The 20,765-nt window shown below is 46.1% G+C and overlaps 1 non-coding gene across 1 annotated transcript; it reads right to left on the bottom strand.

Annotated features, from left to right (window-relative positions):
* Positions 1-5,398: 5,398 nt before the first annotated feature.
* LOC138774970 (U2 spliceosomal RNA) lies at positions 5,399-5,584 on the bottom strand. Its single transcript, XR_011360447.1, has one exon. It is a non-coding gene; the product is annotated as a U2 spliceosomal RNA (small nuclear RNA).
* Between the last annotated feature and the right edge of the window lie 15,181 nt (positions 5,585-20,765).

Genomic DNA, 20,765 nt, shown 5'->3' with positions numbered 1-20,765 from the left:
TTTCTGTATAAGCAAAAAAGTTTCAAAGTTGGAAAAATGCATTTTTTCACAATTTTTCACGTTATTTGGGTTTTTTTTTATAAATATTCGTTATAAGTATCGACTCCAATTTACCAGAAATGTAAAGTACAATATGTCACGAGAAAACAATCTCAGAATCACCCGGATAGGTAAAAACATCCCGAAGTTATTAATGACTAAAGTGACACAGGTCATTTTCATAAAATTTGTCTCTGTCATTAAGGCCATTTCAGGCTCTGTCCTTAAGGGGTTAAAGAAACACTGCTAACAATGCCAGATGCCTGTGATATACAGGGGGTGACACACAGTAATATAGAGAGGGGTCACACATAGTGATATAAAGGTCACATAGTGATATAGAAGGTCACTGTGGGGGCACCGCAATAGCGCACACCCACAATGCCTGCTACAGCCATAGCATACACACACACCCACACAGCCTTCTGCAGCTATAGCACACACACCCACACAGCCTGCTATAGCACACACACACACACACAGCCTGCTGCAGCATAGCACACACTACACACACGCACACACACTCGGCTTGCTGCAGCCATAGCACACATACACACACAGCCTGCTGCAGTCATAGCACACACACAGCCTATTGCAGCCATAGTGCACACCACACACACAGCTGCAGCCATAGAACACTTAAGAAAAACACACAATCTTCTCCCAGAGAGAAAACCCCACACTTAGGACAGAGGTTACTGCTACACTACTTATGTCTTCTCCTCCTCCTCTATATTACACAGGATATCTTCATATCACACTGCTGCTCATATACAGTCATCCAGCATCCAGGGAGAGAACAGCACAGATCCCCCCCCCACACAATGGACTCTTCCAGCTCAGAAACAAACTGCCAAATAGTGACCGACAACCTCTCCCCGACCACCCTTTTGTAATAGGGTCAGTGTCCTATACTGATATATTCCCCGACCACCCCTTATGTAATAGGGTCAGTGTCCTATTACTGATATATTCCCCGACCACCCTTATGTAATAGGGTCAGTGTCCTATTACTGATATATCCCTGACAACCCTTATGTAATAGGGCCAGTGTCCTATTACTGATATATTCCCCGACCACCCTTATGTAATAGGGCCAGTGTCCTATTACTGATATATTCCCCGACCACCCTTATGTAATAGGGTCAGTGTCCTATTACTGATATATTCCCTGACCACCCTTATGTAATAGGGCCAATGTCCTATTACTGATATATTCCCCGACCACCCTTATGTAATAGGGTCAGTGTCCTATTACTGATATATTCCCCGACCACCCTTATGTAATAGGGCCACTGTCCTATTACTGATATATTCCCCGACCACCCTTATGTAATAGGGTCAGTGTCCTATTACTGATATATTCCCCCGACCACCCTTATCTAATAAGGCCAGTGTCCTATTACTGATATATTCCCTGTCCCCCCTTATGTAATAGGGCCAGTGTCCTATTACTGATATATTCCCCCGACCACCCCTTATGTAATAGGGCCAGTGTCCTATTACTGATATATTCCCCGACCACCCTTATGTAATAGGGCCACTGTCCTATTACTGATATATTCCCCGACCACCCTTATGTAACAGGCCCAGTGTCCTATTACTGATATATTCCCCGACCACCCTTATGTAATAGGGCCAGTGTCCTATTACTGATATATTCCCCGACCACCCTTATGTAATAGGGTCAGTGTCCTATTACTGATATATTCCCTGACCACCCTTATCTAATAGGGCCAGTGTCCTATTACTGATATATTCCCCGACCACCCTTATGTAATAGGGTCAGTGTCCTATTACTGATATATTCCCCGACCACCCTTATGTAATAGGGCCAGTGTCCTATTACTGATATATTCCCCGACCACCCTTATGTAATAGGGCCAGTGTCCTATTACTGATATATTCCCCGACCACCCTTATGTAATAGGGCCAGTGTCCTATTACTGATATATTCCCCGACCACCCTTATGTAATAGGGCCAGTGTCCTATTACTGATATATTCCCCGACCACCCTTATGTAATAGGCCCAGTGTCCTATTACTGATATATTCCCCGACCACCCTTATCTAATAGGGCCAGTGTCCTATTACTGATATATTCCCCGACCACCCTTATCTAATAGGGCCAGTGTCCTATTACTGATATATTCCCCAACCACCCTTATGTAATAGGGTCAGTGTCCTATTACTGATATATTCCCCGACCACCCTTATGTAATAGGGTCAGTGTCCTATTACTGATATATTCCCTGACAACCCTTATGTAATAGGGCCAGTGTCCTATTACTGATATATTCCCCGACCACCCTTATGTAATAGGGCCAGTGTCCTATTACTGATATATTCCCCGACCACCCTTATGTAATAGGGTCAGTGTCCTATTACTGATATATTCCCTGACCACCCTTATGTAATAGGGCCAATGTCCTATTACTGATATATCCCCGACCACCCTTATGTAATAGGGTCAGTGTCCTATTACTGATATATTCCCCGACCACCCCTTATGTAATAGGGCCACTGTCCTATTACTGATATATTCCCCGACCACCCTTATGTAATAGGGTCAGTGTCCTATTACTGATATATTCCCCCGACCACCCTTATCTAATAAGGCCAGTGTCCTATTACTGATATATTCCCTGTCCCCCTTATGTAATAGGGCCAGTGTCCTATTACTGATATATTCCCCCGGACCACCCTTATGTAATAGGGCCAGTGTCCTATTACTGATATATTCCCCGACCACCCTTATGTAATAGGGCCACTGTCCTATTACTGATATATTCCCCGACCACCCTTATGTAACAGGCCCAGTGTCCTATTACTGATATATTCCCCGACCACCCTTATGTAATAGGGCCAGTGTCCTATTACTGATATATTCCCCGACCACCCTTATGTAATAGGGTCCAGTGTTCCTATTACTGATATATTCCCTGACCACCCTTATCTAATAGGGCCAGTGTCCTATTACTGATATATTCCCCCGACCACCCTTATGTAATAGGGTCAGTGTCCTATTACTGATATATTCCCCGACCACCCTTATGTAATAGGGCCAGTGTCCTATTACTGATATATTCCCCGACCACCCTTATGTAATAGGGCCAGTGTCCTATTACTGATATATTCCCCGACCACCCTTATGTAATAGGGCCAGTGTCCTATTACTGATATATTCCCCGACCACCCTTATGTAATAGGGCCAGTGTCCTATTACTGATATATTCCCCGACCACCCTTATGTAATAGGCCCAGTGTCCTATTACTGATATATTCCCCGACCACCCTTATCTAATAGGGCCAGTATCCTATTACTGATATATTCCCCGACCACCCTTATGTAATAGGGCCAGTGTCCTATTAGAATGTTGCTCATAATATATATTCATGAGCAAAACTTGTAAAATTCATATCAAAATTCAATTCTACATTTTCTAAAGACTTTTTTAAAGCTGGAGTTGGAGTCGGTACATTTTTTTCCTGACTCCAGCCAAAACTAGCTCCGACTCCACGACTCTGACTCCACAACCCTGTTTGCTGCTGCTCCAGACAGTTCCTGACATGGACAGTGGTGGCAGCAGAGAGCACTGTGTCAGACTGGAAAGAATACATCACTTCCTGCAGAACATACAGCAGCTGATACGTACTGGAAGACTTGAGATTTTTAAATTTCTATAATCAGTTAATTTGAAAGAATTATTTTTTTTTTTTTTTGCTAAAGTACCCCTTTAAGTAACTCCTTTTATAATCCCCATCTCGAATATAGTGGTTTAGTTGCCATTCTCTTCCTGCTATCCGGGACTTCTGGCATCCTTCTCAGTGTTGCTAAGGAACACGGACAGATTATATTACCAGTAGACATTTGTAGCTGTAAATGTAAGAGATGGTTATTGCAGTATCCGGTGCTGCAGTCAGGGGGCAGGAGCGCGCAGTCCTCCGCAGGTGTCTTCTATGCACCATCACTCACCTGCTCCTCTCCCCGGAGGTGTCTCTGTTCTATACACCGAAGCCAATGAAAGGTTCTTAAAGTTAATTTCTCCTTCTTTCCTTGTGACTGTAATCCCATTACAAGACGACAGCAATAACCTGCGTTCAGCACAGGTGCGACTTCAGGGACGGCGCCGTAATAACGCGCCTGATTATTTTTGTCCCCGACTCCTCGTTTTTGTCAGAGACAGGGAACACTTAAGACTCTGAACAATGGATTGGAGAAGGCACCTTCTGAAAGCGTCTCAACAAGCCACATCTGCTCATCTGGCACCGCCACGCAGAGCTGCGTGCCAACCCGAAGAAGGCGGCAGCGGCGGCACTTTCCTTGGAACTTTTTTTTTTTCTTTTTTTATTCTTTTGTTGCAATTAAGCCGTAATTATTTTTTTATGCAGAAACTTATGAAACTGCCTGATCATTAACATCTCCGCGCGTTCCCGCAACTCAAACTTTAATACCTTCCTGTCATTTATGGCCTTTCCGCGGCTGCGCTCTGCCGTTAGACGCAATGCGTAAATCCGACGCCGGGATCAATCTTTTCTGATCTGGAAAAAACAAAAACGGCAACGATTTATGGAGCTCATCTGCGTTCTATCACTTAGATTAGGTTCTGCTAAACCTCGTCCCATTGCACCATACTGAAAATTACAGTAACTCGCTAACAGCGTCGCTTATGAGTCGCCGTAAAACCTAATCCCATGCGCAGTATCTTGTGGGATGACTTTTCGAAAAAGTTTTAGATTAGATTTTGAAAGTTTATAAAAATCCTCAATTCTGGAGGAAGTGGGAGATGACGGATTATCCGGGATTGTTGGACAGTACTTAAAAATTACTCATAGGGGTACATGCACACTATAGAATTTCCACAGAGACTTCCAGCAGATTCCGCCCGGCGACCTCCGCTTGAAGTTCCATATACTTCTCAATTCTCTGGGTGGACAGCGGAATCCACAGGCAAATATTATTGAGTCTATGGAACGGGAGTCCGCAGCAAATATTGAGTCCATAGAAGAGGCGGAACTTCAAGCGGAGGCCACCCAGCGGAATCTGCTTTAGATCTCCATGGAAATTCTGTAGTGTGCACATACCCTAAGTGTAGAATCCCCCCATAAGGACCCAGCCTGTAATTCAGAATCTTAGTCTGTGTGTCAGTCTTTACTTCTGTTTTTGTATTCTTTTCATGAATCGGAAAGCCCAGTATGGACGGAGGGAAGACAGATACATACAGATTATATGAAATAAACTATACAGTGGTACCTCTGTTATCAAACTCCCCTGAACTCAATTCAGTTTTCAAGGAGTATCTTCTAGGAAAGTTTGCTACAGAACTCAAAAACTTTTTGGCATCCCATCTTTTTTTTTTTTTTTTTTACTGATCCTGGAGGCACTGCAATACCAGGTCAATGCCTTTAGAGGGCAGAGCAGGCTCTTTTTCTATCTCCCTGTTATAAAAATTAGTTTAATATATGATCTCCAGATAGGGGACGTATCAGATATTAAACTGATAAGAACAGATACTAGACTCAGCCAAAAGGCTAAGGTTCTGATGAATCCTGATGAGACTATTAGGGGGCCCTATTACATGGAGCGATTCGTGCTGATCGTGTTTTAGGTCAGACACCAATTCATCGGCCGCTGATCGTTACGTGTAATAGTAATGTGCGGCTGGCGGCTAAGGATTGAGACTGTAATACATTACCTGTCCACGCTCTGGTCTTTTCCTGCCGTCTTCTTCCTTCCTGTCACCGCAGATGTAGCTTCAAGGCTAGCTCTGAGCTGCCGCTAAGGCAATCACTGGCCACAGCAGTCCCGGTCAGTGATTGCCTGCTCTGTCAGCTCAGAGACTGCTTTAGAGCTGCCAGGAAGCAATCAGAGGGCAGGAGAAGACTGGAAGCAGGGCCGGGTAATGTATTACAGTTTAGGGCAGGGGTACTGAACAATTTTTAGTAAAGGCCCACTTACCGGCGTCTATTGTCAGGTGAAGGTCCAAGATGAGCATCAGCAGTAAAAGTGTTGTTCTCCCTCAGTAGTATATAGCCCCCTTGTGTGCTCCCCCAGTAGTATATGGTCCCCCTGTGTGCTCCCCCAGTAGTATATAGCCCCTCTCGCTCCCCCAGTAGTATATAGACCCCTGTTTGCTCCCCCAGTAGTATATAGTCCCCTGTGTGCTCCCCCAGTAGTATAGAGCCCCCCTGAGTGCTCCCCCCAGTAGTATATAGTGCCTGTGGTCTCCCCCAGCAGTATATAGCCCCCCTGTGTGCTCCCTCAGTAGTATATAGCTCCCTGTCGCTCCCCCAGTAGTATATAGACCATTGTGCTCTCCCCCAGTAGTATATAGTCCCCCTGTGGGCTCCTCCAGTAGTATATAGCCCCTGTGCGGTCTCCCAGTAGTATATAGCCCCCATGTGTGCTCCCCAAGTAGTATATAGCCCCCATGTGTGCTCCCCCAGTACTATACAACCCCCCTGTGCGCTCCCCCAGTAGTATATAGCCCTCTTGTGCGTTCCCCCAGTAGTATATAGACCCCCTGTGCGCTCCCCCAGTAGTATATAGACCCCTGTGTGCTCCCCCAGTAGTATATAGACCCTCACTTTGTGCTCCCCCAGTAGCAAATAGTCTCCCAGTGCGCTCCCCTAGTAGTATATAGACCCCCGCTTTGTGTTCCCCAGTAATATATAGCCCCCCTGTGCGCTCCCCCAGTAGTATATAGACCCCCGTTTTGTGCTCCCCAGTAGTAGTATATAGCCCCCCTGTGCGCTCCCCTAGTAGTATATAGTTCCCCTGTGCTTCCCCAGTAGTATATAGCACCCCTGCTGTGTGCTCCCCTAGTTATATAGCCCCTCTGTGCTCCCCCTCTCATATAGCATATAACATAAAAAAACACTTATACTCAGATGGGTCCGGGCGTCTCCTCTTTGCTTCCCCTTTTGTGGCCGCACTGCAGCGGTCACAAGAGGCCTCTCTCCCCTTGTCCTGGCGTTGCGCTTCAGTGATGTCACTCGAGCGCCGAAACCAGACAAAGGACAGAGCAGCCTCTTGTGACCAATGTGACTACAAGAATGAGTGACAGGGAGGGAGCCTATAGCTCCCTCTCTGTCAGTGCTGCTCCTGCACAGTAACTATGAGTAGAGATGATCTCACAGTGGATCGCACAGTTCTTCTATAGAACTCCAACCTTGTCGAACCTTCCGCATTTGATTCCCGATCCATGGGGAGGAGGAGACAGTTCGGTACCACCTGGAATTCCAGGATTCAGCCAAGAAAATAGGCTGTATTCCGGAATTCCAGGTGGTACTCCGGGCTGTCTCCTCCTTCCGCACGGACCGGAAAGGCATCGGGAATCAAATGTGGAAGGTTCGACAAGGTGCGAGTTCTGTAGAACCTAAGATTTTCCGATGTTAGATAGATGGATAGATGGATAGGAGATAGATAGATGGATGGATGGATATGATGTGTTGCTGCTGAGATTACTTCTCTCTCCCGCATACAGCAGTCGGTGTGGAGGTTGCGGGCTGCGCGGGGTAGGAACCTTCCGGCCTGGGTCTCGGTGCAGCATTTATATAAGTGCCTGTTTAGCTGTGATGTGACGGCTTTGGGCAATGTTCCTTCCTTACTGGCGCCCGGAGATTGCCATCCCATAGATTTATAGGACGCGGGGAAATGGTAAACTCCATTAATTGGCTTTGTTTTCAGGAAAAGGCTCGTTTATCAGGAGGCTTTTCTTCTGCCGCTCAAGACGCCTTAAATCATTTTAACAAATTCCTGATATTTGCAGCTTTGGGGCCGGCAATAAATTTGCTTTGAACATGAATGAAGAGAGACACAGTTTTCTCAATATGCTGTTGTGTATTTCTATTCTGAATGACATGCTGCAGTATATCAGGAGGAGCTGTCACCCCATTGCTGAGCCGTCTGGGGACACGGCCGTGCATCCGCTGCAGGCTTAACCCACTCACTGCCAGGAGACGTCCCTCATACACAGAGACGGGGCCCATCGCAGCTTCAATATCCAACACCTTCAAGGCCAACATATGTCTGGAAGATGGACTTAAGCTAGAGTTCCCCTAGAGGTCCTCCTCTCTGCACGTGTCAATCAAATGACATCACTTCCTGTCTCTTATGGAGTATGTTGTTCCTTAGGGGAGTGGCCCAAAAGGTGGAAGAGCAGGGTCTGCTGGTACTTGTAATCACATTCAGTGGTGCAGTGTGATACACTATATACAGGTGCAACCACCAGTACAGAGGGTGTGGGCCTCCCCCAGACTCCATTGATGGGGCAGTATTATAGTAGTTATTTCCTGTATATAGGAGCAGTATTATAGTAGTTATATTCTTGTATATAGGAACAGTATTATAGTAGTTATATTCTTGTATATAAGAGCAGTATTATAGTAGTTATATTCCTGTATATAGGGGGCAGTATTATAGTAGTTATATTCTTGTATATAGGAGCAGTATTATAGTAGTTATATTCTTGTATATAGGAGCAGTATTATAGTAGTTATATTCTTGTATATAGGAGCAGTATTATGGTAGTTATATTCTTGTATATAGGAGCAGTATTATAGTAGTTATATCCCTGTATATAGGAGCAGTATTATAGTAGTTATATTCTTGTATATAGAAGCAGTATTATAGTAGTTATATTATTGTATATAGGAGGCAGTATTATAGTAGTTATATTCCTGTATATAGTAGCAGTATTATAGTAGTTATATTCCTGTATATAGGAGTAGTATTATAGTAGTTATATTCCTGTATATAGGAGGCAATTTTTATTAGTATAAAACAAACAGAAATAATACAGAATATTCCATCAAATCAACAATACAATGACCAAGTATTAGAAATCATACATGTCAAACTTAAAGTAAAATGAAAAATATTAGTTTAACAAAAGTCCATTGCTGTTAATGGGAAAATTAAATAAATAAAAAGAAATAGTAAAGACAACACAAGTGCAGTATAATGATGGATATCATTCTATATATATACATTCCTCCATAATGTTTTATTGTTCTCATTTTTCCTTACTTCTAAAGATTTGATCCATCTGAGCTCTGACAGGATCAGGTCCACTGCTCGGCTATGATAGAAGGGCTCACTGTACATGGACACCCTGGTTCTGGTCTGCCAATGATAGTACTTTATGACAGTGATGATTATATACAGGGTCCCCCGATCAATGTCACTCACATTAGATGGTACACCATAGATGATATCTGGATATTTTATGGACTTTAGATGTGGGATTTTTAGCCTGCTTGATATTACCTGCCATATTTGTCGCCCTCCCCAGCACTCTGATATAAAATGTGCCATGGTCTCCTCCTCCGGACATCCCAGGGGACACTTGCGCTCTGACACGCTCAGGTATTTCAAGTTACCTTTTACTAAAAGTCTCCCATGTAAAGACAACCAGGCAATGTCATAGAACTTGGGAGGGAGCCTGACACCATTGAGGAGCTTCAGACTGTCCTGTAGGGTTGCAGTTGTACAGTCCCTTAGTGCTGGCAGCAAACAGAAAAAGGTCTTACACACCCTGACATATAGCTCCTTCCGGGTCTTACTCTCAATGTAAGATTTTTCTATGCCCCATCTCTTAAGACATTTAATCCCATACTCCAGATACTGGGGGAGGTAGTCTCTCGTCCTTCTCCCCCTCTTGAGACTGCCGCCTCGCACCCAGGATTCTGCAAAAGGCAATATCCAATCCCTGATACTATTCACCCACAGAGGACTGTCGTTTGAGTCCAGGCAACCAAAATTAACTTTTAGAAACATGGAGTCAAAGAACACCCTTGGATTTAACATATCCATCCCACCCTCTCTCCTCTGCAGGTAAGTTATCCCTCTTTTTATTGGGTTCAACCTGTTCCCCCAAAAAAGCTGGAAGAACAAGCTAAAGAGCCTAGCCGAGAAAGATTCTGGCAAAGGAAACACGACAGAGACGTACAAGAAGACGGGACCAGGTAAGTCTTCAACATCGTAACCCGCTCTCTATAGGTCAGCCTCCAGTTCTTCCATCGCTGAATCTTTGCATTTCCGGCTTCCAACTTTTCTTCCCAATTTAACCTGGCATTATCGTCCCTCCCGAATTTAACCCCTAAGATCTTAATATAGGAGGAGGCTCTTGAAAACTGTGGCAGATCAAAAACTGGATCACTATCTAATATCCAGAGAGCTTGACTCTTCTCAAGGTTGACCAGAGACCCTGAGGCCTCCGAGTAACTTCTGATGGCTGCAGACAACATCTCCACCTCACGAGGCTCAGATATCACTACAGTCACATCATCCGCATAGGCAACAACATCCAGGGGCAAGCAATGGGGGACCGGTACCCCCTGAAAACCACACCGCTGCAGTGACCTCAGGAACGGATCGATAGCAAACACATACAGCAGTGGACTCAGTGGGCAACCTTGTCTCACCCCTGCCTCACACTGAACGTGCCACCCTGCCAACCATTGATCAGAGGAAAGCTCTCAGCCTCACAGTACAAAGTTCTCAGCCAATCTATGAATTGTCCCGGAATACCGTACTTTGTCAAAGTGGCCCATAGATACTCATGATCCACTCTGTCAAAGGCTTTAGCCTGGTCCAGACTCACAACATATCTCCCACCCAAGGGCTTTACATCTCTCAAACATCTCCCTGATAGAGAGCACCGCTCCAGAGATGTTCCGCCCTTGTACCGTGCCATACTGACAGCCTGCCAACAGTGCGGGGACAAACAAACTAATCTAGAGAACAGAATTTTTGCCAGAATTTTCCTGTCGACATTCAAGAGGGCAATTGGCCTCCAGTTCTTGATGTCGCTAGGGTCTTTACCTTTAGACAGCAGAATCAACGATGAGACCCTCATGGATGGAGGCATCAGGTGATTTTCTAAACAATTCCTATATACATCCACGAGGATTGGAGCCAAGAGGTCTCTAAATTTCTTATAGAATTCTGCTGTAATGCCATCTGGACCTGGTGCCTTCTTCAGATGTAACTTATCAATGGCCTCTTTAACCTCCTCCACCGATAATTCTGCTGTCAAAGGAGAAAAATCCAAATTATTAGTATCAGGGAGCGGAGTTGCCTCCAAGAATTGGGTCACTTTTTCCTTATCCAAAGCCTTCCTCTGAAATAAGTCAGTATAGTACGATCTCACGACCCCCAGGATACCCTCCCGTGATTCTTGCAAAACACCCTGGGAGTCAGTGAGACCGGTGACAGATTTCTTTGCCACCCGCTCCCGGCAATTTTCAAAGGGATCAGGAGACCCTAAGGACCCATAATCCCGTTCAACTACCAGGGAGGTATACCTACTGTACTGATACTGCCTCATCTCAGATTTCAGCCGGTCAATCTTCTGTTGGTTTTCCCCACCCGCCGAATAGAGTGACTCCAATTCTTTACGCAGCCTGAGATACTGGCCATACTTACTTTTCCCTCTATTAATTGACAGTCTCTTTAAGAGGGATCTGATCTCATCCTTGACGTCCTCCCACCAGTCGGCCATTTGATCATAAAAGTCCACTCTCTCTAGCTGACTCATTAAAAGAGAGTGAACTTGTTCCTGAACAGAAAGATCCTCTACAAGACTGGAATTGAGTCTCCATAACCCTTTACCTATGTCTGGACACTTTGTAGCACCCAAACAAAAATACAAGGCAAGATGGTCTGAATAGGGAACCAACTTTTCATCTTTCTGACTGATGACCTCTGTAGGGCTTACCAGGGCTAGGTCTATTCGACTACTTCGTCCACCACATGAGTAGGTATATTTTGGCCTCCTACCACCCTGTGTAAACACATCAGACAATCCAGCTTGCAGAATGATTCTGTTGAGGACCTTAGAATCCCTGGTCAGTGGTCTATGAGAGGATCTATCATCAGTTGACCTAGAGGCATTAAAATCCCCCGCCAAGACCACCGGAACAGATGTAAAAAGGTATGGCTTTACTTCATTATAGAGGTTAATCCTCTCAGTCACTGTCTGTGGACCATAGATGTTAATAAGCCGGAGTCTTCTACCTCGAATGGTAATTTCTAGCACTAAGCACCGTCCCATTAATACTTCTGTTAACTTATGTACGGTGACATCATGGGTGTTAAAAAGGATAGAGACCCCGGCACTCGGTTCCACAGCCAGTGACCAAAAGGAAGGACCATGCTGCCATTCCCGCTCTGCCTCTCGTAAGAGCCCTAAAGTATTTAACCGGGTTTCCTGTAAGAAAAACACATCGGCATCAAGATATCTCAGATGCTCATAGACAGCCTGTCGTGTCCTCCTCACTCTTATACTATTTACATTACTGGAAATGAAGTTAAGGGTAAAGTCCGCCATCAGAGCAAAGAAAGTTAGAAGTATCAGAGATATAACCCCATCATCATAGTTCTGAATCAGAGTCCTCATGTTCACCACCCGTCTCCATGTCTGACTCAGTCTGCTGCTCAACTTGGGGAGTCTCCTTTTTATGGGGGGAGGATCGCCCTCCGGCTCCTCATCAAACTCTTCTCGGACTCTGTTCAACTCTTTTTCCATCTCTGCCTCTACATCTGACTCTGATAGGACACTGTACCTATTCTCTACCACCATTACACCTGGTGCTGTACTCACTTTCTTTTTAGAAGGTTTCCGGACAGTAGTCCATTCACCTTCAGGCATGCGACTGGACTTATCTTTCTTCTTTCTCTTCTGTGAATTTTTATTACTCTCAGCATTAACCTTTGGGCAGGAGAAGACATGGCCGCTGAGTGCTGCACAACCTGTTCAGCACCCTCCCTGTTCTCTTCAATGGCTACTGGATGGGGCTGGTCTTGCACTATATCATTACTATGGTGCTGGGGCTCTGGCTGTGACAACATTGACCCTGACAACAAGGTCTCCTCCTCCAGGTCATCTGCCCTTCCAGCAGGTCCTCATCAGGGAAGTCCTTACAGATGTTATGCCAGGCATCCGGACAGTCCCTATGGGGGTGACCAATCTTACCACAAAGATTACATCTAATGCTCTTACACTCCGCACTCACATGACCGGTCTCCCCACACAGATGGCACTTCAGGACGGTACACACACTCGCTATATGGCCAGGCTTACCACACTTAAAACATTTCCTAGGCTGACCTGCATAAAAACAGACGCCCTTCTCCCGACCAATGAAGAATGAGTTGGGCAGATGTTGGGTTATGTTATTGTGTTGGTGTAACCTCACCAAGACCGCCACCCTCCAGTCCATATACCATCCTCATCCCTGGTCTTAGTCAGATCAGACATGAGCTCACAATGTCTCCTGAGCCAGATTACAATGTCCTGATGGGGAACAGACTCATTCCAGAATAAGATGGTGACAGTAACAGTGTCTGGCTTAGAGATGGGGATGAAACTGAACTTATTCCACCCATCAGCATCTCTGAACCTGGCGAAGCCGGACCAGAAGCGGTCCAGGTCAGACATAAGCTTGAAACTGATATCGTAGCCCTGTCTGTCCGGAGATTGATCACTGCCAGGATGTTAGTTGGCAAGAAGCCCATCTGTTTGCACAGTAGCTCTCGGACTATGAACCTCCTGTCTGGCAGATCTTCCTTGGCCCCTCTATGCCTGAACCTGACCACATTCCTCCTCTTAAATGCCTGGCCTGTATAGTTTACATTAGAGGAGAATGGTGATCCCCGGCTCCAGGCATTGCCAGAGGAGGCCTGCCCAGCTCTACCCTCCTGCTGTACTTGGGGGCGCTGTGCTGGCTGCTGACCACCTGAACTACTGGGACCTGACACCTCTGTAGCCAAAGGAGGGAAGTCCTGTGCCCCAGGTTGTACAGTCCCTTCTCCACCATCAACCTCTATGCTCTCCATGTTACCAGCCTCTACAGGGTGAGCTATAGATGGTCCAGACCCCACAGATGATCCCAGATCCCACACAGACTGTGAAGCATCAATATCACACACAGGATTATCAGCAATGTCAGATACAGTCATATCCACAGAGTCACTTGTATCATGATCCTGCACAGCAGAGCCCGGACAGTCAACAGCATCAGAGGCCGGAGAGGCCCCAAACTCAGAACCAGAGCGTCCACCACATCAGAGCGCAGAGAGCCCCCAACATCTGAGCCCGGATAGTCCACCACCCCAGAGCCTGGAGAGTCTACCACCACCAGAGCCCGGAGTCCACCACCCCAGAGCCCGGATAGGTCCACCACCCCAGAGCCGGAGAGTCCACCACACCAGAGCCCGGATAGTCCTGCTCATCAATCCCTGTGAACCCTGGTGTTATGCCACACTGTTACTTCCAGAAATAAGTTCACAGTCCTGCTGCTCTGTACTGCCCCCCAGGGCTTGTGGTGACTGCACTGCTACTACACCGTTACCTTCAGGTACAATGCCATAGTCCTGCTTCACAGTAGGGTCTCCTGGGACTTGTGGTGTCTGGGTGAGCAGCTACTGCAGGTCCTTGCTGCTGCTGGACACCTGCTCCTCCTTGTCTGTCCAATGCTTTTTTCCAAAGGGAAAGGTGGCTGGTCTCAGTACAGGCCTTGCACAGGACTGCATGCTGTCATCCAGATGGTCTTTAGGCTTGGTTCCAGCAGTAGATGGAGGTGATCTGGGCTCAGACCTCTGCTTGTCCCTCCTCAATCGTTGCTGGTTCCTGTAGGACTCTGCAACTGGTCCCATCTGCTCCAGAATGCTGTTCAATCTCCTTCCATTATCTGCGAGATCTTTAGCCAGGAGGTGAGTTTCTTGTCATGGATGGCGTGGCTGTGAGGGTTTGCAGCTTTCAGCTGGTATACACAGTCCTATCTGTTTTTGCACCAGTAGCTTGTTCTTTTTGAGGGTGTTTAGTCTCTTTACAGTGCAGGTATGTTATCGGCCAGGCAGAGCTCAGGTGCGGGCTCTCTATGCTCCAGGAGCTTTGCAGGTGGATGGCTTCTCAGTGTGGAGTCACAATCCGCAGATTGGAGACTGGGCCCCTGGTTCTTCCCATGGCGGCACTTGCTGTGCTAGGAAGCCTTCCAGTTGCTCTCACTTTGGTCTCCTCCACAGACATGGTAACTTTTGCGCAGTTTCCCGCTCCGGGATCGCGTGCGGTCAGACCGTATGAGCACAGGCTGCTGCAGATTCTCCTGCATGGTCTGCTTCTCCAAGGACGTTCTCCTCTGTCTGCCATGGGGAGGGGAGCACTGCACACCTGAGGGCTGCAATGGAGTCTGCCTCACCTCCTGCACATTCTGGGGGCTTCTGTTCTCTGGTTATCCAGAACTTTAAAACTTTCTTTTCTTACATTCATTTCTTTTACCTGCTGCACACCCACACTGGAAGCTTCTTTCCACCACACTCTGGAGTGCAAGCCCCACCCCACCCCCAAAACTTAACCTAACAAAGAGACACAACACCTTTACCTTTTGAAAAGTTTATGGCCGCGGGAACTTTATAAGGGTTTACAAACATTTCGTTATAATAAGAATAAATAATTTAATCAGTAAAACCTCATATACCATAAAAGAGAACCTATCATCCCAGAATATACTGGCGATTATACCCCACTACAAAGTCCGCGACAGTTCACAATTCCTTAAAAATTTGGGGAGGGAGGGAGGGAGCTTCTTCATCCAGGGATCAGCGCCGACTGAGCTCCAGCGCTGTGTCCCTGCTTAATGCAAAACGAATCTCCCGCACTTTTTTTAAACGGCCAATCACAGCTGGTATCCTCTCCTGTTCATTTTCCCGCTCGACCGTTGATCCAATCAGCTGATAGTAACAGCTGTTCAGCAGAAGCTTCTAGAATTGGGCCGGACCACCTGTGAAGAGAGAAATAGGGGGGGGGGAAACACAAACACGGGACAGACCAGTCTCCCTACAGTATAACCTTATATAAAAGGGGGGGGGGCCGCATTCCGTGTGTCCCCCCAAATATGGGGGGGCCCTTAGCACGAAGTGCAAGCCCCACCCCACCCCCAACTTAACCTAACAAAGAAGACACAACACCTTTACCTTTTTGAAAAGTTTATGGCCGCGGAACTTTATAAGGGTTTACAAACATTTCGTTATAAATAAGAATAAATAATTTAATCAGTAAAACCTCATATACCATAAAGAGAACCTATCCATCCCAGAATATACTGGGCGATTATACCCCCCAGCCTGAGACCAACGGTCCAGGCCCCCCCAAAAAGCACCGCGGCACCGACCTCAACCATGGACTGTAAGTCCATATTAAAAATATCCAAACCTATTTCTGATAATGGACCAAGTCTGACCATATAAACCGGGCAAGAAGCCCTCCAGCTCCGTGTGTCTAAAAGAGACTCCACCTATGGTTGGCATAAATTTCTCTAGACTGTGATTAATGCGCTTGCGTATACGCTCACAGTACATAGTACCTTTAATTTTCCACTCCAGCCTTGGTACAATATCAGAAAAAATTAAACATGCCTGTGGAAGAAAAGATTTAGTAAGCATATATCCCTTTTCATTTCCTCTTCAGGACTTCCGTCCTGACCTTGCTCACATCATTGCCGCCCGCATGAATATTAATATATCAGGAGGAGGCAATGATGCAGCTAAACATAGCACTTCTGTGTATAACTCCCTCCACCTTAGACCCTGAAACCGAACCATAAAATGGAATAACTACTAAAGTCCATAGCTAGGTTGCTGAATACGAACGTGAGGCTGCTCTCTGTTCTGCCCAATAAACAAAGGAATGTCCTACTATCCAGACAGAAAGTTTCTTACCTAGAAAAGAAAGAGTTAGGACACCACTAGGCCAGGGCGCAACATACAACTTATATCTACTAGAGTTCCATCTACCAATACGCTTGACCACATGCTCCTGTAGACCCAGCGCAGCAGCCTCAGTCGCTGCGCCGATTCTAAAGGAGTGACTGCTGATTTTTAAATGAGACAAACCTAACTGACCCAAACATTTTTGAGAACCGAGTTTAAACTGGAACATAGATAGAAAAGACCAATCTCATGCAGCAGAAATACACCCTCAATTGGTGGACGAATGATTAAATAATCCTTACACGCTTTCACAGGGCAAACAGGGGAGTCTGCGAAACGACTAACACGACCATAGAACCTTTACCTAAAATGTCTGTTTAGAAAAACGAATTAAGATATGTAGATCATCACCGCATACTCTAACATCTGACAACAACAGACCAGAAACAGTAGTTTTATTCTTAGCTACCAGCTCACTAATTCTCAATGCAGCAAAGAAGGCTAAACAGAAAGCAACTTTAAACAAAACAACTTCAAATGGGGATGAACACACCAGCTGCAAGGCATTACAGATTTTAAAAAGTAGGTCCACGGTAATAGGTCTGCGTAGATCCCTCAGAGGAGTTTGTTTCCTGTAACCCTTCAAGGCTTGAGCGACAGGAAAGTAACTCATTATACTCTGACCGCCAAAAAGCTTAAGAAAGAATGACACACCGCTAAATGTTTTGACAATGTAGCAAAAGACCATTTCTGACAGACAAATACTCTAAATATGCTAAAGCTAGCCACACATCCCCTTCTAAATACTCAACATCTCTGACCATACAAAAACGCTTCCAGTCCTGCCATGCAGCCGGGTATAAGGCCCATGTTCTGCTAGACAACGAGTTACACAATAACTTAGGCACTATTCCCAGACCAGATCCCATAGGTGACTTGGGCAGGGTACCCCTTCTTGCTCCGCTCCGGGCGCCAGGATTCTGAACGTTGTAAACTGTCGGCGAGATAGAGAATCAGCAATTACATTTTTGAACCCTCTAAGTATACTGCTTTGAGCCAGATATTAAAAGACAGACAACATAGCACTAAATGACGTAATAATTTAACTACTTCGGAGATTTGGATGACAGGCAATTTATTGCAAATATAACACCTTTATTATCTGACCTGAGCCGGATCCTTTTATTCTTAAAATGCTGGCCCCATATCACTATGGCAACTACAACAGGAAAAGTTCTAGCAATACAATGTTTTTAACTAAGCCATTAATTACCCAAGACTCAGGCCAACCCTCTGCAGACCATTTCCCCGCCCAAACGCCCCATAACCAAAGATCGGCTGCATCCGTATACAACAGCAATGCCTCAGCGTCCACAAACTCCTCCTGCCAGACCGACCTTCCATTAAAACGGGACAAGAATTCATGCCACATGCTTATATCTTCCTTCAATGGTTTAGACAAACGAATGTGCGCGTAAGGCGACTTGAGGCCTGATGTAGACATATATAATCTCCTAGAGATATGCGAACCCATTGTATAACTTTAAGTGCAAAATTTAGCAGACCTAGTAGGGATTGCATTTCTTTCAATAACACTTTCTTTTTAGACAACATTTGCTCCAACAACTTCTTCAATCTAACTAACTTGTCTACTGGGAGGCGAAATTCCATTTACAGAATCTATAGTCACGCCCAACAATTCCAGACACTGGCAAGGGGGCACAGTTTTGTCTTCGCAATGGGGATGCCAAAATTGTTAGCAACCAACGAAATCTATTTAACAACTCAGAACAAAACATTAGAACCCGCCTTACCTATAAAAAAAAATCATCTAAATAATGCAAAACCCCCCTTCGGCACCCCCATTCTAACTACCCATTCAACAAATGTAGCAAAACTTTCAAAAATAAAAACAGGAGAGAGTAAAACCCATAGGTAAGCATTTATCAAAAAAGAAATTTCCGTCAAAGAAAAACCCAAAGAATTAAAACCCCCCGGATTGACGGGCAAAAGCCTAAAAGCTGATTTAACATCACTTTTTGCCATTAATGCACCAGAACCAAAATTTCTTTAAAAGGCACAATGCCTCCTCAAAGGATGCATAATCTACCGATGCATTGCTTTTGTCCGTCAGTGCGTTCAAGGACTCCCCATCTGGAAACGATAGATGATGTATAACCTGATGAATTTGGTTCCTTCTTGGGAACAATACCCAGAGGGGACACCCTGAAGTCAGGAAAGGGAGGGACAGGGAACGGGCCTGCCACCCTCCCTTCTCTCACCTCCCTAAGAATTTTCTCTCACAATATCCTTGTAAAGCTGTACAGATTTTAAATTATCAACAATCACGCAACCTGAACCAGTATATTCCGGTACATTAAAACCATACGTAAAACCATTGTAAATTAGGTCAGCCTTCTGTTTGTCTGGGTAGGCTTCTAGCAAGGGGACATGTTTTGTAGCTTCACTGGCGTCGACGCTTTAACCACAGCCTCTCTAGTGGTGGGCTGCTGAGCCTCCTGGGCTGCTTTCTTAAAACAGCGAGGACATGGGGTGTTGTCTCCACAGTGGGAGCATTCATGGCGATATTTACAGCTGGCTGACCATTTACACTGGCCCTCGTTGTATGCCAAAACAAAATCACCTCTGCGAAAATTACCCATAGGTTGTTTAGCATGTTTCGAGGCAACTTCCTCTTACGAGTCCAGCCAATCAAGCCAAACAACTCAACCATCCTTTGCACCAAAACGCATATTAGAGTGAACTGCTAATTTTTGCCGAAACATTTCGTCATAGGAAAACCATCCATGCACCGAAAGTCTAACGCTTCCAATATACTATCCAGGTGCTGGAATAATGCTGAACACAACTCAGGGTGCCTTTCACCAAGAACAGCAGAATAAATGCAAAACCTTGAATCCAATTAAAAATAGATCTGGGCACTTTTTTACGGTCATCCTCCTTATCTATTTTTATCACTTTAATCATAGGCTCTTTAACCGAAGAGCAATGACAGAACATCAATAAACTCTTTTTTCCATATTTTCTCCTTCACCCATTACTTAAATGATAGCCCAAAGGAGAAATTTCACAAGTCAGAGCCTCTTTTGCACATATTCGGAAATACCAGAACCTTTCTCCAAACAGGAGGCACAGAGCGCTCAGGATACAAGGTGGGCATTACCGAATGGTCCCAAACATTGGCCAAAGGAGGCTTAACCACAGCCCCTGTTCAATAAACCACAAAATTGCTTAACTGCAGGATTAGACATCAGAACATTCAAATCTGGGACGGCAGGGTTAGCTGCCAACTCACCCACAGCTGATGCAGAAGGTCCTCCGATCGCTGCGGTGTAGCCACTGGAGCGTAGGAGATGGAGGCTCAACGGTGGGATCGTGCCTGGCAGGGGGTGCGGAGTGCCCGGAAGCCTGGTGGAGTGATGACTGGAATGCCTGCTGGAATGGCTGGAATGCCCCTAGAGCGCTGCTGTAGCGCTCTCTGTCGGCTTCTCCTTCTGCAGCACCCCTAAATTCCCCTTCCTGTGGCCGCTCACCGACATCCCGGCTACCTGAGCGGCGCTTCCAGGGGTGGCCGACGGAGGCGGGGCTTGGTTAGCTCTTTTACCGCGCCGCCTCCGCTTTGCCGACCTTTCCCCTTCTGCAGCTCACTCCGGTCCGCTCTCTTCCATCGCTGCAGCCGTCTGTTCGGTCGATCTAGGGGGCCGGATGCGGCATCTACCCGTGTGGGGGCACTATCTTCTTCCTCTGGAGCTACCTCCAGGCACCGCCGCAACCAGGCCTCACCACCGGAGCTCTCCGCCTTCCTAATCAGAGCGGGGAAAGGCAGATTTCCATCTTGCCGCCGGACCGGAACCGGATGTGGGTGGGCGGGGGGGGCTTCCGGATGACGCCGCTTCTTCCGGTCTTCACACTCCTGCCGACTCAGATCGGACACCGCCGCTGCTGCTGCCGCTGACAACTCCGCCGCCGTTGCTCTCGAAGACTTCGGAAC

The sequence above is a fragment of the Dendropsophus ebraccatus genome, unplaced genomic scaffold (genome assembly GCF_027789765.1).
Source record: "Dendropsophus ebraccatus isolate aDenEbr1 unplaced genomic scaffold, aDenEbr1.pat pat_scaffold_1172_ctg1, whole genome shotgun sequence".
Lineage (NCBI taxonomy): Eukaryota > Metazoa > Chordata > Amphibia > Anura > Hylidae > Dendropsophus > Dendropsophus ebraccatus.
This window is presented reverse-complemented; position numbering and strand designations above follow the sequence as displayed.